Source organism: Phoenix dactylifera, chromosome 11 (genome assembly GCF_051530095.1).
Source record: "Phoenix dactylifera cultivar Ajwa chromosome 11, Ajwa_hap1_PhDact_Kaust_v1.1, whole genome shotgun sequence".
Classification (NCBI taxonomy): Eukaryota; Viridiplantae; Streptophyta; class Magnoliopsida; order Arecales; family Arecaceae; genus Phoenix; species Phoenix dactylifera.
In genome coordinates this window covers 14,045,339-14,066,311 of record NC_143200.1, presented here as the reverse complement: position 1 = coordinate 14,066,311, position 20,973 = coordinate 14,045,339, and positions in this window count along the sequence as shown.

Genomic DNA, 20,973 nt, shown 5'->3' with positions numbered 1-20,973 from the left:
TTCTTGATGAGGCTCACAATTCAGGTTATACAGTGCACCCAGGAGGCACTAAGATATACCGAGAAAAATTTCTGGTGGACTGGCATGAGAAGAGATATCACTCAATATGTTGCTCAGTGTTTAGTTTGTTAGCAGGTAAAGGCTGAGCATCAAAGATCTACTAGACCATTGTAGTCTCTTCTAAAAATTAAATTGCTAGAAGAGCACTTTAGAAGAGAGAAATAATAGTAGTAGAGAACGAGAGAATAGTTGGTTTGGTGTGGTGAGAATGAGGGAGGAAAGGGGTATTTATAGGACTCCAAATATTTTTTTCCCAAAATACCCCTCAAATTAGCCGTTTTTGGACTGTTGGGAGGGGTATTGTTGCCCAAGAAGACAACCCAAGAGGAGAGGGGGGGGGGGTGAATTGGGTTATGACTTAAATCTCGACCAATTAAAAAACTATGTTTGATGATTACTAATTCTATTTCAAGTATTCAGGTTAAGCAATTTAAATGCAGTGAATGAGTAGAGAAAGTGCAAGAGACAAAGCAGCAACCAACACAAACACAAGCAGTTTTATAGTGGTTCGGAGCTAACCCTTGCTCCTACGTCCACTTCCTAAGCTACACTTGGGAGTTCACTATAATCCCTTGGATTACAGCCGGTTGTTTTACAAGCTCACAACACAACTTATTGTTTTACGAGATCATAACGAACTCGGTCGGTTTTCACAGGCTCACCGACTAGAACCACCCGATTGTTTTTCCGGGATCACAATCGAACCCTTACACCATTGGTTTTACCCTCGGCTCACCAACAAACCTTACAACCCTTGATTCAATCCTCTGATTGAATCAAGTAAGAAAATAGTTTGGGAAAATTACACGGAAAGCTTCTTAATAAGCAAATATTAAATAATATGAAAAGAGTGAAGTTAGAAGCCCTCAAACAGATTTTGAAAGTGGAAGAAGGGGCTTCTCGAATTCAGAGTCTCCTCTCTGAATGCGCTAAAGACTTGATGTCAGAAGGAGAGCCTTGAATGCGAAGGAAAGAGAATGTAGGATGGAGTCAATGCGCTTCTTCCTTCTTTTCCTTGTATTTACTCTTGAGAGCCTTTGGTAGGTGGAAATCACTTTTTCTTTGAATGGAATCTCTCTCTTAATGTCTATTACTGTTCACTCTGGCTATTTAAGCAGTCCACTTTGAAAACTAGCCGTTATACACCAATTTGTGGCCGTTCTGCACAATCTGCAATTCCTGACAATGTGTCCGTTGGGATCGGAGTCGACTCGCTCGATCTGGAGTCGACTCGGCTGTTGCTGGAGTCGACTCATGCTTCACTGGAGACGACTCGCCTACTGTTCAGGATTTGAATTAAAGTGTTGTCCCGTTCGGGAGTCGACTCGGCCAAACTTGGAGTCGACTCGCCAGTATCCGGAGATGACTCGGCCCTCTGGAGACGACTCGTTCTCAGGATTCCAGAGATCTATTTTTCCGTATTTCTTTCTCGAGTCGACTCGAATTATCTTGGAGTCGACTCGGCTCTCAGAACCCAAAAACTGATCTTTTGTCTTTGGAGTTGAACTGCCTCGGAGTCGACTCGGCTCTCAGAGCCCGAAGTTGGTTCTCTGACTATTAGTCTTGCTTTCCTCTGAGAGTTGACTCTTGCTTGTTTAGGAGTCGACTTCCCAACCGTTGGAGTCGACTCGAATTCTTCCGGAGTCGACTCGGTAACAGGGTTCAGAAACTACTTCTTTGTCTTTCGGCCTGTTACTCCTTGGAGTTGACTCGGAACTGTCGGGAGTCGACTCGAAGCCGTTGGAGTCGACTCGGTGACAGGGTCTGAGATTCATCTTTCTGTCCTGCTGTTTGTTCTCAGTCGGAGTCGACTCGCAGTGTGCCGGAGTCGACTCGAGCTTGTGCCAGAACATCTGAAACACTTGGAGTCGACTCGTAGTCCTCCAGAGTCGACTCGAGTTTCAGCCTTTGACTCAAGCTGATTTTCACATTCACTCAAAAGAAGATTCTCACAAATTTTGCCTGAGATACTAGATTGAATTCATTAGTATTACATAAAATATACTCAAATGCTTTGGTCTCATCAAAATCAAATTGGGGTATTATCAATCACTCCACAATCTCCCCCTTTTTGATGATGACAAAACATTGAGTATTTGATGAGAGAAATCCCCATCTAAAAAGATGATTCATAATAAAATTTTGAAATGAATTCAAATGTCTAGTTATTTTAATCTATCCAGAATTGAAAGGTATGAATCAGTAAATCCTGAAATTAAAGCTCCCCCTTTCATTTGGAATTATATAAGCCTTCATATCATGCAATCAATTGTTTGGCTTATATGTGTTTAATGAATTTGCTTTCTTAAGATTTCAGATTCTCTCCCTCAACATATGCATTCAATTTTGTTTAGATTTTCTGAATTTTCTTTTAATGTCTTGAATCTTTTTAGCTTAAATTCTTACTTTCAGAGGAAAAATCTGACAATTTGTTCTAGAGTATGATTCAACTAATCTCCGAATATCCTTGAATAGATTCTGGAGATTACTCCTTGAGGAGCCCCAACAGAGAGATAATGAGCCTTGAGGTATCGAATCCACTTAGAACAAATTACATAGTAGTAGTTGATCCCGTAGAGGCAAGGGTGAATCGAGAGATCAGCTACGTCTTGGTAAACAAGAATGAAAGCAGCGCCGAACTCAACGGTAGAGTACTCGGCTTTTAAGTGCGACTTTTGCTTTAAGGATTTCTTTTTTTGTGATTCCCTTTACATTTCAATTCATCATATTTTCTCCCCCTTTTTGTGATCATAGCAAAAAGACAGAAACCATACAAGTATAGAAGCACAAGTGCACAGTCTTGAAAAAGAAATGTCTACTCATTGTATTGATGTTCATTTAAATACAATTGTAAATACATCAGACAAGTGTAAAAACAAATACATCATAAAGTGCTGCACTAGGGTTTCTTGGAGGATGTGGCTCCCGAACTTAGTCTTGTGTGTTTCAAGACCAAGCTGAGCCCCTCTGAGACATTCCCTAGCTGAGCTATGATCTCCGAGGTGGCCCTAGTCTGGATCGAGGTAAGCTCGGTCACACTCTCCTAGAGGGTGTCCAACTTGGAGATCAATGCATTGGCTAACCGCTCTGCACCCTGACTCTGACTGCCTAGATCATGTCGGATGTCGTCTTGCATCTTCCTCGTGTCGTCCTTGACGTCACTCATGTTCCAGTATTGAGCTTGAACTAGGCTTCGCACATTGGATATTTCCTCCTTCAGGTGTGCAGTCATCTCTGTCACGGCTGCCAAGGAGGAAACTACCTTGGTGGAGGGAGCAGTCTGAGGACCTCGGAGCTTCCTCAGCAGGTCATCCCTCAGTTCCCTCACTATTTCCTGCCGCAACTCTCGGAGCTGCTCAGAAGATATCCGAACCTCTAGAAGCTGCTGTTGAAAAGGTGGTGCAGTCGAGGGTCCGGCTGAAGTGGATGGGAAAGATGGACCAGAAGTGGAAGAAAAGGTGGGAAGATCTGTATAGTGCTCCTGGTCATGGTCAGGGCTAGGGGAGTGATGAGTGGTAGGGTCAGATGGTGTGGAAGTGGATGGTCTCCGTGCCTAGACTCCCTCAACTCTATGAAAGCCCATACGATGGAGAGTCCCCTCACCCATGCGATCTGTGTGACGCAGTGAGCGAGAGGGTTCCCCCTCAGGAATAGGGACCTCTAACTCCCTAAAGATAAGAGTGAATAGCATACCATATGGGAGACTCAACCTAGGTTTATCTAGGGGTTCACAGATATACTTGTAGATGAGTTTAGAGAAGTTGATAGGAGTGTCCTGGAGTATGTGGAACATCAAGGCTAGGTCCCTCTCAGAGATAAAGTCAAATCGGCCAGTTTTTGGAAAGAGAGTCCTAGAAATGATACTGAGGAGGAGCCGCATTTCAGCTGAAAGCTGATTTGCAGACACTTCCTCTATAGGGGACTGAGGGGGTCTCTCTAACACTGCCGTAAGGGCCTCAGTCCTATAAGGGGGTGACTAGGAAAGATCCCTTCCTGGGAGAGATGGAGGACTCGAGCAATGAAGTCCTCCGAGATGAATACAGGGACACCCGCTACGGTTCCCTGGATACCACCACTACTTCGGGCTACAGTCCCATAGAATTTCCTAACTAACTCCGGGTAAGTAGGGAGGTCTAAGGAACAGAATAACTCTAACCCTTGAGCCCTGAGACGATGCCCTAGGGTGAACCTTTCCCGGGAGACAAGTCAAAGTCGACTTTCCTCCCGGTGGAGACTGCCCTCCTGGCGCACGGACGCGAGGGAACCGACCGAGGCGGGGAAGGAACCGGAGGTGGTGGCCTCGCGGGTTCGTTCTGAGCCTTTGACCGTCGCTCGGCGCCGCTCGCGGAGAGAGGTCTCTTCCGGCTTGGGACAACGGCTTTCCAAGGCATTTTTGACCTAAACACAGGGGAAGGACAAGAAAAATGGAAGAAAACTCGATGGAGATGACCTAAAATGGGTCGGAGACGAGGTCGGAGACGAGGTCGGAGACGGCTCTAGGGCTTTTGAACAGTGGCGACTGAAAATAGAAGTAAAGAGAAAAACATTCTGCTTAGGGTTAAAAATCAGATTCCCGACCTCGAGTCGACTCCGGTAAGTCGCGAGTCGACTCGACCTCGAGTCGACTCCTAAATATGCGCGAGTCGACTCGCCCACGAGCCGACTCTAAATTCTTTTCGAGTCAACTCGAACTCTGGCACATAACCAAAAAACTTGTCATTTCCGTGCCAAAAGAGAGAGAGTTATGGAACTATCTAAGATTTAAGAACTGATTTGATGATCATAGATAAGAAGTTCTATGTCCAACATAAACTAATCATCAAAATCAATAAATTAGAGGAGAGTATCACTAGAATGGATCAATCACTCCTAACCCTCTTCTAAGCATACAAAATCGATCTTCACTCAAAGGTTTTGTGAAGATATCAGCAAGTTGATCATCAGTACAAACAAATTGAAGTGTCACATCACCATTCAGAACATGATCTCTTATGAAGTGATGTCTTATCTCAATGTGTTTAGTTCTTGAATGTTGAATTGGATTTTTAGTTAGATTAATGGAACTTGTATTATCACAGTTAATGAGAATTTTATCTTGTTTAATGCCATAATCTTCAAGTTGTTGTTTAATCCACAAGATTTGAGCACAACAACTCCCGGCAGCTACATATTCGGCTTCAGCCGTAGATAGTGCAACCGAGTTTTGTTTCTTGCTAAACCAAGAGATTAAGTTTTTTTCTAAGAATTGACATGAACCGCTGGTGCTTTTTCTATCAAGTTTACAACCAGCGAAGTCTGAATCAGTGTACCCTATTAAGTTTATGCTTGATTCTTTAGAGTACCATAAACCTATGTTTTTTGTTCCTATTAGGTATTTAAAGATTCTCTTAAAAGCAATTAAATGTGATTCCTTAGGATTAGATTGATATCTAGCACACATGCATACACTAAACATGATATCAGGTCTACTTGCAGTAAGATATAATAAAGATCTTATCATACCTCTATACATCTTTTGATCTACTGATTTACCTGATTCATCTTTGTCTAGTTTGCATGATGAACTCATGGGTGTGCTGATTGATTTGTTTCCTTCCATATCAAACTTCTTAAGCATCTCCTTGATGTATTTTGCTTGACAGATGAAGATGCCTTCTTTAGATTGTTTGATTTGGAGCCCAAGGAAATAGTTCAGCTCTCCCATCATGCTCATTTCAAATTCACTCTGCATTAAGTCAGCAAATTCTTCACAGAGGCGATTGTTAGTAGCACCAAAAATAATATCATCTACATAAATCTGTACTACTAACATATCTTTGTTTTTCTTCTTTAAGAACAGTGTTGTATCAACGTTCCCTCTAGAGAATTCATGGTCTAATAGAAATTTGCTAAGTCTTTCATACCATGCTCTAGGAGCTTGTTTCAGACCATAAAGTGCTTTGTTTAGTTTAGAAACATGATTGGGGTATTGATGATTTTCAAAATCAGGAGGTTGTTCTACATACACCTCCTCATTAATATACCCATTCAAAAAGGCACTTTTTACATCCATTTGAAATAGTTTGAAGTCTTTAGAGCATGCAAATGCTAGTAACAATCTAATTGCTTCAAGTCTAGCTACAGGAGCAAAAGTCTCATCAAAGTCTATACCTTCTTCTTGATTATATCCCTTTGCTACTAGTCTAGCATTGTTCCTAATCACGATTCCATTTTCATCAAGTTTATTTTTATATATCCATTTAGTTCCTATTATTGAGTATTCAGTGGGTCGTTCAACTAAGTTCTATACTTTGTTTCTAGTAAATTGGTTTAGCTCTTCTTGCATAGCATTTATCCAATTTACATCATTTTCAGCTTCTTCTATGTTTTTAGGTTCAAAGTGTGAGACAAATGCTAGATGATTATTTAAGTTCCTAAGAGATGCTCTAGTTCTAACAGGTTGAGATGGATCATCTAAAATTAATTCCTTAGAATGACCATTAGCATACCTCCAAGCTTTAGTAAGCCCATGATCAACAATTACCTCTCGGCTTGTTGAAGTTTCTCCAATTTGCTTCGGTTCATCCTCTTATAATGTCATCTCATCTATCTTTTTCTCAAGTATTTCTGCATCATCATCAAGAGCTACTTTCTTGCTAAAACAACATGTATAGACTCTTCAATAACAAGAATTCTTTTGTTAAAGACTCTATAAGCTTTACTTGATGTAGAATATCCCAAAAAGATATCTTCATCAGATTTAGAATCAAATTTACCTAAGTTATCTTTGCCATTATTATGAATGAAACACCTACATCCAAAAACATGAAAATAGTTTACTTTGGACTTTCTATCTCTCCAAAGTTCATAAGGTGTTTTCTTTATAATTGGTCTCAATAAAACTCTATTTAATATATGGCATGATGTATTAATGGCTTCTCCCCAAAAATACTTAGGGAGGTTACTTTCACACAACATGGTTCTAGCCATTTTCTCTAGGGTTCTATTCTTTCTTTCTACAACTCCATTTTGTTGTGGTATCCTAGGTGCAGAGAAATTATGAGTTATTCCCTTTTTACTACAGAATTCATCAAATAGATGATTTTCAAATTCCGTTCCATGATCACTCCTAATAGCTATAACTGAAGCATTTCTTGAATTAGTAACTTCCTTATGAAATTTCTTAAATACTGAAAATGCTTCATCTTTATGAGCTAAGAACATGACCCATGTGTATCTAGAAAAATCATCTACAATGACAATGCCATACTTGTTTCCACCAAGACTTGTGGTTCTAGTTGGTCCAAATAGATCCATGTGAAGTAGTTCAAGGGGTCTAGCAGTAGAGACACAATTTCTGGATTTAAAGGAACTTCTAGATTGTTTGCCATATTGACATGCTTCACAAATTTTATTTTTCTCAAATTTTAGTTTTGGCAAACCTATTACAGAATCTCTTTTAACTAGTTTTGATATTGTATCCATACTTGCATGACCTAACTTACGGTGCCATAACCAACTTGCATCATTAACCTTAGTATCACTAGCTACTAAGCAAGGGTTATTTTGGGCAAGATCTTCAAGATCTACTACGTACACATTGCCACGTCTTATTCCTTTGAATACTAAGCTATTGTCAATTGAGTTGGTTATGATGCAAAGAGTTGGCTTAAACAGAACATCAAAACCTCTATCACATAATTGACTTATGCAAAGTAAGTTATGCTTAAGACCATCTACAAATCGTACATTATCAACAAAGGTTGAAGAGGTGATTTGTACTTTACCTATACCAACAATGTGACCTTGGTTATTGTCTCCAAATGTCACAGCATCTCCCTTTTTAGGCTCTAGGGTGAAGAATTGCTTCTTGTCACCCGTCATGTGTCTTGAGCAGCCACTATCCAAGTACCAACAGTTTTTGTCGACTTTGGCTGCAAGACACTCCTACACAAGGAAATCATACAATTTTAGGTACCCAAGTTTTCTTGGGTCCTTCAAGGTTAGTAATGTTGGTTCCTTTTGGAACCCAAATCTTTTTAATTTTTCTTTTAGCTTCTACTTTCCTATGGTCACACACATTAGCTTTATGTCCTACTTTTCCACAAAAAAAATAGGTTATATTCTTAGTTTTACTTTTTCCTGCTTTCACAAAAAAAGTTTTTAAGGAGCTTTTGCTTATTCTTAGGTTTATACCCTAAACCAGCTCTATTAAATACAGCTCGTTGATTATTAAGTATCATTTCCAATTTTTTAGAGCTATATGTAAACTTTTCAACAATAGGTTTGTATTTTTCAAGTTCTTTTATTAGCTTTTGTTTTTCTGTTTTCAGTATGTTTAAGTCTTTTGTGAGATTATCTTTTATAATTTGTTTACCATTTTTAAGTTCTGAAATTTTCTTGGTTAGTTTTTCGTTATCTTTAATTAAGGTATTAGTTTTTTGAATTAACATTTGGTTGTTTGTTTTAAGTTCTAAATTTTCTTTAATGATAAAATCCTTGTCCTTAATTAATTTATCGTATTTATGGAAGTGAGATTGATTAGTTAGTTTTAGTTCTTTATTCTTAAGATTTATTGTCTTATATTCATTCATTAGTTCATTAAATGCATCATACAATTCATCAAAGATAAAATCTAAATGCGTTTCAGATGTTACCTCATTTTCATTCGCCATAAAACAAACGTTGGCCTTTTCCTCTTGTTCCTCATCCGATGATGATGTTGATGAATCGGAGTCCGTCAAAGTGGAGACGAGGACTTTCTTTTTCTTATATTTGCTGCCCTTCTTCAGCAAGGGACAGTCAACTCTGAAATGTCCCGGCTTCTTGCATTCATAGCATCCGATTCCTTCATTTTCCCTTTTCTTACCTTTATCCTTATTGTAGGAACTTGAGGGACCTCTCCTCTGATGAAAGGACTTCTTCCGGTTGATGAATTTTCTAAACTTTCGCACGAGAAGAGCCTCATCATCATTTCCCTCATTATCTTCTTCTTCGCTGCTGCTACTGCAAGATAGATCCATGTTAGAAGAAGTAGATTTGAAGGCTATTACCTTTTTCTTATGAGAGGATTCTTCTTCGCTGTGTTGTTTCATTGTGAGCTCATGCGTCATCAGGGATCCAAGAAGCTCCTCAAGTGACAGCTTGTTCAAGTCCTTGGCTTCTTGGATTGCCGTTACCTTGGCTTCCCATGACCTTGGCAAACAATGAAGAATTTTTCTGACAAGATCACTGTTAGTATAACTTTTGCCAAGGCTTTTTAGGCCATTGATAATATCAGTAAATCTAGTAAACATGCAAGTGATAGTTTCATTAGATTCCATCTTAAATAATTCATATTTATGAACTAGTATGTTTATTTTAGATTCTTTTATTTGATTCGTGCCCTCGTGGGTCACTTCAAGTCTATCCCATATCTTTTTTGCAGAATTGCAAGTAGAGACTCTATTGAATTCATTACGGTCTAAGGCACAATAAAGTACATTCATTGCTTTGGCATTTAGTTGTACCTTCCTTCTATCATCATCATCCCAATCTTTTTCAAGTTTGGGTATAGTAATATCATCTACAAAAATCGAAGGAATGTATGGTTCATTAACTATGGTGCTCCAAATCTCATAGTCTTGTGTTTGAATAAATATTCTCATCCTAGCCTTCCAATAGGTGTAGTCGGTTCCATTGAAGAATGGAGGTCTATGGGTGGATTGCCCCTCAATAAGAGAAGATCCAAATGGGGTTGTCATTTTGATCTTTTACTCTTTTAATATAAGAGTTTCGGCTCTGATACCACTTGTTGCCCAAGAAGACAACCCAGGAGGGGGGGGGGGGGTGAATTGGGTTATGACTTAAATCTCGACCAATTAAAAAACTATGTTTAATGATTAACTAATTCTATTTCAAGTATTCAGGTTAAGCAATTTAAATGCAGTGAATGAGTAGAGAAAGTGTAAGAGACAAAGCAGCAACCAACACAAACACAAGCAGTTTTATAGTGGTTCGGAGCTAACCCTTGCTCCTACGTCCACTCCCCAAGCTACACTTGGGAGTTCACTATAATCCCTTGGATTACAGCCGGTTGTTTTACAAGCTCACAACCCAACTTGTTGTTTTACGAGATCACAACGAACTCGGTCGGTTTTCACAAGCTCACCGACTAGAACCACCCCATTGTTTTTCCGGGATCACAATCGAACTCTTACACCGTTGGTTTTACCCTCGGCTCACCAACAAACCTTACAACCCTTGATTCAATCCTCTGATTGAATCAAGTAAGAAAATAGTTTGGAAAAATTACACGGAAAGCTTCTTAATAAGCAAATATTAAACAATATGAAAAGAGTGAAGTTAGAAGCCCTCAAACAGATTTTGAAAGTGGAAGAAGGGGCTTCTCGAATTCAGAGTCTCCTCTTTGAATGCGCTAAAGACTTGATGTCAGAAGGAGAGCCTTGAATGCGAAGGAAAGAGAATGTAGGATGAAGTTCAATGCGCTTCTTCCTTCTTTCCCTTGTATTTACTCTTAAGAGCCTTTGGTAGGTGGAAATCACTTTTTCTTTGAATAGAATCTCTCTCTTAATGTCTATTACTGTTCACTCTGGCTATTTAAGTAGTCCACTTTGAAAACTAGCCGTTAGACACCAATTTATGGCCGTTCTGCACAATCTGCAACTCCTGACAATGTGTCCGTTGGGATCGGAGTCGACTCGCTCGATCTGGAGTCGACTCAGCTGTTGCTGGAGTTGACTCATGCTTCACTGGAGACGACTCGCCCACTGTTCAGAATTTGAATTAAAGTGCTGTCCCGTTCTGGAGTCGACTCGGCCAAACTTGGAGTCGACTCGCCAGTATCCGGAGATGACTCGGCCCTCTGGAGACGGCTCGTTCTCAGGATTCCAGAGATCTATTTTTCTGTATTTCTTTCTCGAGTCGACTCGAATTATCTTAGAGTCGACTCGGCTCTCAGAACCCAAAAACTGATCTTCTGTCTTTGGAGTTGAACTGCCTCGGAGTCGACTCGGATCATCTTGGAGTCGACTCGGCTCTCAAAGCCCGTAGTTGGTTCTCTGACTATTAGTCTTGCTTTCCTCTGAGAGTCGACTCTTGCTTGTTTAGGAGTTGACTTCCCAACCGTTGGAGTCGACTCGAATTCTTCCGGAGTCGACTCGGTAACAGGGTCCAGAAACCACTTCTCTCTCTTTCGGTCTGTTATTCCTTGGAGTCGACTCGGAACTGTTGGGAGTCGACTCGGTAAGCATCGGAGTCGACTCGAAGCCGTTGAGTCGACTCGGTGACAGGGTCTGAGATTCATCTTTCTGTCCTGCTCTCTGTTCTCAGTCGGAGTCGACTCGCAGTGTGCCGAAGTCGACTCGAGCCTGTGCCAGAACATCTGAAACACTTGGAGTCGACTCGTAATCCTCCAGAGTCGACTCGAGTTTCAGCCTTTGACTCAAGCTGATTTTCACATGCACTCAAAAGAAGATTCTCACAAATTTTGCCTGAGATATTATATTGAATTCATTAGTATTACATAAAATATACTCAAATGCTTTGGTCTCATCAAAATCAAATTGGGGTATTATCAATCACTCCACATGTATTTTGGGTAAAAACCAAAAAATAGCCGTTTGGAAACGGCTATTTTCTTCCCCCTGCTAGACGGGCCGTGCCAGGCACGGCCCATTTCGCGGCCCGTGATGGCCGGGCCGGGCTTAGCTTTTAGGCTAAGCGGGCCGTGCCCGGCACGGCCCATTTACGAAGCGGGCCGGGCCAGGCACGACCCGTTTATTCTGTGGCCCGGGGGGCCTGGGCCGGGCCGGGCCCGGCACGGCCCGATGCCCATCTCTACTCCTTACCGCGTGACATGTGACAGCAGATTATCTACGGTGTTCGGTGTCTCGATGTAGACGCATGGCAGCATCGGATGGTGGATATATATATATGTATATATATATGTATATATATATGTATATGTATATATATATGCATATGTATATGTATATATATATCTATATGTATATGTATATATATATATATGTATATATGTATATATATATATATATATATATATATATATATATATATATATATGTATATATGCTGGTTGACAAGCTTGTTTTTGCTGGAATTTATTATGAGGGAAGGGGGCTTGTATTTTGACACTTGGCGGCCTTCTAAATGACATAACGTGCCAAACATCCATTTTGATTATATCATGGCACCCTGGATGTTGTCAAATTATGTCAATTGAGTCACTTGAAGTCGGAGTTGGAAGGCTTAGTCTAGCATCGGTTGGCTCGCAATCCTTTTCGACTCCTCAATAGAGGTTTTGCACCTTAGCTCATGAAGTTACTAACTGTCTATAGCTATGTGCCTATGTTGGACCTATCTGGCTCTTGCCATCTGTGTAATTGTCAACAACCATATGTTCCTTCTGGTTAACATTTTTTCTTCTGTGTTCCAATGTATTAAAACGTTGTGTCATAAGAAGGTCATTCATCCCCTAGTTTATGTTCTTCAAAGTAAATTATATAATTTGTTAACTCTTTATATATAACGAAAATGTCTAATTAAAATGGCGCCGACATTTATCTTCTCTGCTCCACCTTGATCCCTGGAGTGCTTTTTATTGGAGATGTAGTTCCTAGAAATTACCAATAATTACATAAAATAGTAATTTCAAAAATTAATAACAAGATTAGTTTAAAAAAATAAATGGGAAGGAAGATGTTCTTGGAATGAGGCATGTTAAAAGGCTACCTTATGAACAAATTTCACCTCCATTTGTGATTTTTCTATCCCGTTCAAGTGAGTGCCAGGAAACTTGGGGTCCTACGGAACTCGATTGGTAGGCGGAGAAAGGCACCAAATCTTCAACAGCATCAAGGTTATTGTGTGCGGACATACCACCGACATCTGATCAGCTGGAAATATGATGATCGGGATTAAAGAAAGGATAAAAGTAGCGTAGGTTTGGATGCCTTGATTTTCAAAAATTTGCATCACCATTACACTACTGTTTGAAGAGAGATTAACGGTATAGCATCGAGCTACGGTAGGGATATAGCATTGGGCTATAGTAAAAAGCTAAGTTATGCCTATTTCTAGGATAAAACGTAAGGCAAAACTAAGATGAGATAAATATGCATCGGATTGATTGTTGAAGGATCTATTACAAAGTACAATTCTACTTATTTATACTAATAGATAGTGTATACACACTTTGATGATTGCTCTCATGTCTGGCCTCTATTCTTAGCAATTCTAGTAACTAGCGCTACGTATGCCTCATTATGCACGCTCCTTAGTATAGTTGCTCCACAACTGTTAGACAGATAATCATGTATTTTTTTGGCTAAGATGCAGTTTTATATTTGAGGCTATCCTTCAAAATGTTTTAGTCATCTTAGTCTACTTCTACATATCGTAGCTAATTATAGCCAAGTCCTAGGCCTTCGGTTTGTTTTTGACCTAACTCTTCTCCTTCGATCTGTGCATCCACACATGTTGAATTTTATTGTAATCAAACTTTACTCAATTTAGTAAGGGCCATGTGATGGATTTTATCAAATCTGATTTACGTCGCGCTTGCTCTTAACCATCAGCTAGATTGTTGAGATAGGGTATAAATATCCCTCTTGTGCAACTTCACTGTGAGATCATCTCTAAGGTACAATAAATTCAGCTTAGTCCTCCTATCATGACATCATTGTGTGAAGATCTGATCCAATTAACTCTCCTTTATTATCCAAAAAGAAAAGATAGAAAAATTGAGAGCGGAAAAGAGTGGAAAAATAAGTGGGCAAGTGGAAGTTCTCTATCTGATAAGTAGTTGTACAAGGCTTGTCTCAGGTGTGATATGTTGTGCTCAAGTTCGAAGATTTAGAGCCTTTTTATAGCCTCAGCTCAGGTAACCACAGGAGAGGCCCATAAAGACCTCAGCATCTCTCTCAATAAAGACCTTAATGGTTTATGGACGGTAAGTTAGAAGTGATCGCACTCAAAGGCTACAGTATAAATTATGCAGCTGCAGAAAGAATGAGTTTAATATTTGCTCATAAAAAATGAATCAGTTCAATCATGCAATGAGATCTCAACTGTCTGCGGCCAGGGAGGCCTTCAAAGCTATCAAGCAAAAGGCTGCAGAGCTTTCTACGAAGCTAGGTTAGGCTGAACAAAAGGCTAACAAGGTCTGGGAGTTTGTCATCTGAGCTAAGGGGTAAGTCGCAGAGGCCAAGGAGCTCGTCATCCAAGCCAAGTAGAGGGCCGCCAAGGCAATTGAGGAATATCTCTCCTTAGACTAGTATAAGGATGACTACGAGGAGAACGCGACTGATGCTTTTGTAAAGGGCTTTGAGGAATGTTGAGCTCGGGACCAGCAACTCTTCCCGGAGATGGACTTTTTCGACCTTCAACCTAACTTCGGTGAAAGAAGCGATGAGGACGGCGAAGGTAGCGAGGCCGGCAGAAGCGGCAAAGATGGCGAGGACGGCGATGTTGGTGAGGGTGAAGGCAAAGAATGAAGCCCTTCACTTCTTTACCTTTTTTGCTTTGGACTGGGCTTGTACTTCATTTTTGGCTCGATTTTTACCGAGGTTGATGTACATCTATTTTTGCTCGACCTTTGTCGAGGTCAATGTATATATTTAAAAGTAATGAAAATAAAGAATTTTCTAAAATACCTGACTTCAGATTTTGCTTATGTTGTCTACTTTTTGCTTGTGTTTGGGTTATAGCATTGAACCTTCCTTTGACGCATCTTCTTATATTCAATTCCAACCACAGGATTGGCAAGGGTTTTTGGCCTATCTTGGGCTCCTTGGTTGATCCTTCTTGAGTTTGTCTCTAGATAAACTCTAGGTGAGCTTGGCTTTAGGAGGTTCCCGGTCGGCCTTGGGTGTCTTCTTAGTTGACCTCTTTGGAGTTCGTCTCCGAAGGAATTTTAAGTGAGCTTAGCTTGAGGAGGTCCCAAGTTGGCTTGGGGTGTCTCCTTAGTTGACCTCTTCGAAATTTATGTTAGGAGGAATTTTGAGTGAGCTTGGCTTGAGGAGGTCCCAGATGGATTCAGGGTGTCTCCTTAGTTGTTCTCTCTAGAGTTCGAGTCTAGAAGAACTTCAAATGAGCTCGGCTTGAGGATGTCCTAGACGGATTTGGGGTGTCTCCTTAGTTCGGAGCCCAGGCATTCGTGGGGTGTCTTGAGTCAAAATGCTTGTTATACTTGTCCAATCTAAAAGATAGAGACATAACGAGAAAATTTTTATTAGGAATAAACTTGAAATACAAACGAACCTTATTGGTGATAAATATGAAGATTGTCGAAATTCTAAGTTCATGGGATCAGAGCATCGTCAAGGTGCTCCAACTTATATATTCTAGGTCGCATTGATTCGGCTACTCAGTATGGGCCTTCCCAGTTTGGGTTTAGCTTTTCGGGCTCTCTTGGTCAAAATACTTCGATCTTTCTTAAGACGAGGTCGCTAAGTCAGAAGATCTTACTCTTGACCTTTGAGTTGTAGTACCTAGCTGCTTTCCACTGGTACTTTGCCAGGCGGATTTGAGTTTGCTCTCTAGTTTCTTCCAATAGATCAAGGTTGGCTCGGAGCTGATCGAGATTTGTTTGGTCATCAAAGCTTTTCACCCGAAGTGATGGAAGCCTAATCTCTAATGGGATTACTGCCTTTGTTCCAAAAGCAAGGTTGAAGGGCGTCTCTTTGGTGGGGACTCGAGACGTGGTTCTATATGCCCACAAAACATTGTAGAGCTCTTCAACTCACATGCCCTTTACTCAGTCCAGTCTTGCCTTTAGTCCCTACAAAATCGTTCGGTTGGTTACTTTGGCCTCTCTGTTTGATTGGAGGTGTGCCACCGAAGTAAACCGGTGGTCGATTCCGAGCTTAGTGTAAAATTCTGTGAATTGGGCATTGTCAAACTGACGCCCATTATCGGTGATGATCACTCGAGGGAGTCCGAATATAGAAAATATGGCCTTCCAAACAAAATTTTGAGCTTTCACCTTGGTAATCCAAGCCACTAGCTCGACTTTTGCCCATTTGGTGAAGTAGTCCACCGCCACAAAGAAAAACTGGCACTGCCCGATTGCCTTTGAAAAAGGTCCAAGGATGTCGATTCTCCACTGTGCAAATAACTAAAGGGCACTAATCGGTGTCAGCGACACAGCTAGTCATTATTGGATGCTTGCCTAGCATTGGTATTGGTTGCATCTCTTGACGATGTCGGCAGTATCCTTTTGCAGGGTGGGCCAACAGTATCTTTGTCGTAAGATCTTATAGGCCGAGGATATTCCCCCCAAGTGATTCCACAGATGCCCTCATGCACTTTCTGAAGTGTATAATCTACCTCAGTCAGACAAAGGCATCTGAGGAGAGGCAATGAAAATGATCTCCAATATAACTTGTCATCAAGGAGAGCATTGTGGGAGGCTTGTTGCTTCATCCAGCAGGCTCCACCCTAGTTCGTAGACAATTTTTCATCCTTCAAGAAGTCGAAGAGGGGATCAATCTAGCTCGGCTCAACAATAGTGTTTATCATGACCTCGGGCTCGTCGATGCTCGGCTTCTCTAGGACTTCGAGAGATGTAGCTTTGGTCGGGTCGACAATCTTCGAGGTGGCTAGTTTTGACAGCAGGTCGACCCTTGCATTCTCCGTATGAGAAATCTAATGTATATCAAAGCTATGAAAGGCTAAAGTGATGTCGTTTACTTTCTGTAGATATATGATCATCGATGGCCACCGAGCTTCGAATTCTCTTCGAACTTGGCCGACGATCAATTGTGAGTCTTTGAAGACCTTCAACTGCTGGACCCATGCTCCTTGGAAAGCTTGAGCCTGGTGATGAGCACTTCATATTTAGCCTTCTTATTTAAGGTTGAAAACTTGAATCGCAGAGCGTACTCTATGATTACTCCATCTGGGCTGGTAAGTATGAGCCCAACCCTACTGCCCCCTAGGTTTGATGACTCGTCTACGTGCAGGATCCATAACCACTCTGTGGTCTTTATTTTGGAGAGCTCGGCAGGATCTTCATTAGGGATGGTGCATTCCACCAGAAAGTATGCCAACCCTTTTGCCTTGATGGACGGCCTAGGTTGGTACTCCAAGTCGAATTCTTCGAGCTTCACTGCCCACTTCACCAACTAATCTGCATTTCTGGGCTTTCTTATAATTTGCCTCACTGGCTGGTCGGTCAAGATTGTGACTGAATGGGTCTAGAAATATGGGCGGAGCTTCCGAGCCGAGATGATGAGAGCATAAACCACCTTCCCCAACTTAGAATATCTGGTCTTGGCATCTTGTAGGATACTACTTGTGTAGTAGATCAGTTTCTAGCATCCTTCTTCCTCCTGCACCAAGATCACACTCACAACAGAAGGAGAAACGACTAATTATAAGTAAAGCATTTCTCTAACTTATGGCTTGGTGAGGAAAGGCGATAGAGCTGAGGTACTTCTTTAGTTGGTCGAAGGCCTTTTGACACTTTTGATCCATTGAAAGTTCTTTGGATGCTTTAGGATCTTGAAGAATGGAAGGCAGCACTCCACTGATTTGGAGACAAATCTTGCCAGCGCGGCGACCTGACCAGCCAGGCGCCGAATTTCTTTGACGGTCTTTGGGAGTTGTATGTCCTGCACTGCTCAGATCTTCTCTGGATTTGCCTCAATGCCTCGCTGTGTCACTACGGAATCCAGAAATTTTCTTAACGCAACTCCGAAGGCGTACTTCGTCCGATTGAGCTTTATTTGGAACCTTTTGAGGGTCGCAAAAGTTTCCTCTAAGTCGGCTATGTGCTGCCCCATTACTTAGCTTTTTACGAACATGTTATCCATATACACCTCCATGTTTCGGCCGATTTGCTCCTTGAAGATCTTATTGATGAGGTGTTGGTAAGTTGCCCTTGTATTCTTTAAGCCAAAGGGCATTACCTTGTAGCAGTAGAGGCCTCTGCCAGTGAGAAAGGTTGTTTTCTACTCGTCTTCGGATGTCTTTTGGATCTGGTTGTACCTAGAGATTGCATCTATGGAGGTTGGTAATTGATGTCCAAAGGTCACATCTACGAGCTGATCAATCTTGGGGAGTGGAAAGCTGTCTTTCGGAAAAGTCTTATTCTAGTCGGTATAGTCGATGCAAACTTGTCATTTTTTGTTAGTTTTATTCACAAGTACAATATTGGCTGACCAATCAGAATAGTTCACCTCGTGAACAAAACTATTCTCCAAGAGTTTGTCAACTTTTTGGTCGATGACTTGTTGTTTTTCTACGATGAAGTTTTTCTTCTTTTATTACACAAGTCGATGAGTTGGGTCCACATTGAGCCTGTGAACCAACACCTTGGAGCTTAAACCCAGCATGTTGTTGGGCCGACTAGGTGAAGTCATCCGCATTGGCATAGAGAAATTGATTACTTTACCTCGATTTTCTTCACTCAAGTTGGAGCTGATCCAAACAGTTTGGTCAGGCTTATATTTCTTTAAGGGAACCTGCGCCAACTCTTCGGCTAGTTCTCCTCGCTGCTCCTTCAGTTTGTCCCTTGTGTCCAACCCTTCTATCGGTAGGATTTCTATGGATTTCTTTCTCTTGAGGGTGGCCCTGTAGCATTGACGAGCTATCATCTAATCACCTCAGATTTCTCCTACTCTGCTCCTTGTGGGGAATTGCATGAGCAAGTGGTTGGTAGATACCACAGCCCTTTCTCCTCATAAATATGAGGTGGATTTATTGCTGGAAGACAACAGCCTCTAGCCAGCTTTTTTTTTTTTTTTTTCGGTTGAGCTGCTGAAGCAACACGGCAAAAGGAACCATTAACATGCATATCAAGGCCCAAAGGAATCCACTGACCTACTATACATTCCAAATTACATGATCACCACATCAATCAAAATTAGAAAGAGATGTTTGATGATCTATCATGCTCATATATCTAAGTTCATTCCTTTCTCTTTGATGTATATACACCATCTTTAAATATCCAATGACACTTCTAGCTGCAGGATCTATTAGAAGTATGCCCTAGAAGCTAATTTGGCAGAAAAATTGTATATATTCTGAGACATAAATTTGTACTTGATCTTTTTATTAATTAATAAAATTGGATATTTTTTTCATTCATGTTATTATCCGTCCATGAATTGTCCAAAGAATTAATAAGATAATGACATATATTCTCAAGAGTTGAGAATTTAAAGCATGTGCCATTGTTGATTAATTTCTGAATTACTCTTGATCGATGGATCATTACGAAGGACGGTGATCGATTCGATGAGATTAGTGCACATATCATATTTTTTAATGGACGAGTCTTGAGTCCACAGTGTGGGGACACTGAAATGATTGTGCAAGTGCTTGTTAGAGAATAAGGGTACTGAGCGTGACCAAAGCAAGAAGTCACTTGGATGTCAGTGATTTACTTGATGCTGCAGTTGTATGATTGGTACTTAGACCTGCGATGCCATAGCTATTCACAGTGAGGTCGCTGTAGTTTGACGAGCACATAAACATGGGCCCTATCCATTAGGATCCTTGTGGTGCAGATTGGCTGCAGTAGGTTCACTGTCGAATTAGGATTGCATCTAGATGGGATCTATCGATCTTGATAGACTAAGAGAGATCCTATGTGATTTATGAGTCTGAGTTCGAAAAACCTTGGCTAAGACATTTTGGAAAAGGAGTTTTCTAATCTCGAACTTAAGTCAAATAAATTTTGACATATGACAGATGATGGGGTTTGAGGAGTTATCCATGACCTCCATCTTGTCGGGATCCATGATAGAAGGACTATATCATACGCTAACTGCACCTAGAAGTTCATCTATTCCGTTTTACTGGATTGTCACTACATGCTGCTAGGTATCACTGGTGGATTGTGAGACTCGAAGGCATTCACTTGATGATCAGTAAATTCTGAAGAAAAGAGTTGAAATTATTTCAACCAATTGAAAGGAGTTTCAATAATATTATGATGGAGATCACAATATATCTCACTATCAGACAGAATCGAACCTATGGGGTCACACATATAAGAGATTTTGATCATTCCGACGGTTGGATTGCGATTTAGAATTGCAATATATCTTGATTGTCAATTTGATTGATAATTGGTTTAACCCACTAAGAGTTAGTGAGTTAAAGAAGGAGGATTTCAATTGGACTAAATCAATTAGGCTTAACCTTATTAGATAAGGATGGAAAGTCCTAATTAATTAGAACTCCTTATTTAATAAGGAACTTAATTCATAAATCCAATTTGGATCCTAATTGGATTAGGATTTACATGAATCAAATTGGAGGACATATTGGGTCCTAATTAGATTAGGATTCAATTAATCAAGAGGAACCATATGATTCCTAATTGAATTAGAAAATCTAAAGCATAAAAGGAAGGAACTCCCCCTCCTTTTCTTCCTCGGGTGAAACAAAGGAGGGGCATCCACCCCTCCTTGAATCACGCCAAGAACCTCTTGATTGCATCACGCCCCACCCCTCCTTCCTTTTTTGGCCTTCCACACGGCACAAGGAGAGGCCATGTTGCCTCTCCTTGGTTCTCTCCAACCTCTTTTAAGTAAAGGATTGGAAGGGGTGAATCAAGAAAGAATTTCTCCAAATCCATTTCCTTCTTTAAGCTAGACATGATACATAAAGAGGAGGGGGGCGTGAGGGCTAAATATGCATTAGAGATTATTGAATTCAGCCTTCTCTTCCTCTTCTTTAGCCGCAAGGAAGTCCTTTTCTTCTTCCTCCTTCCAAGAAAAAGAGAAATGTTTCTTTTTCTTCTTCCTTCTTCCTCCTCTTGGAAGCAATCAAAAGTTAATTGCTTAAAAAAGTTTCAACCTTCAAAAGAGAATCTTCTGTAAGAAAGCTAGCACTCCGATGAAATCAAGATGCTTGAAACGATCTGTACCTCGTGTGGATACCTATAAAGGTTGGACA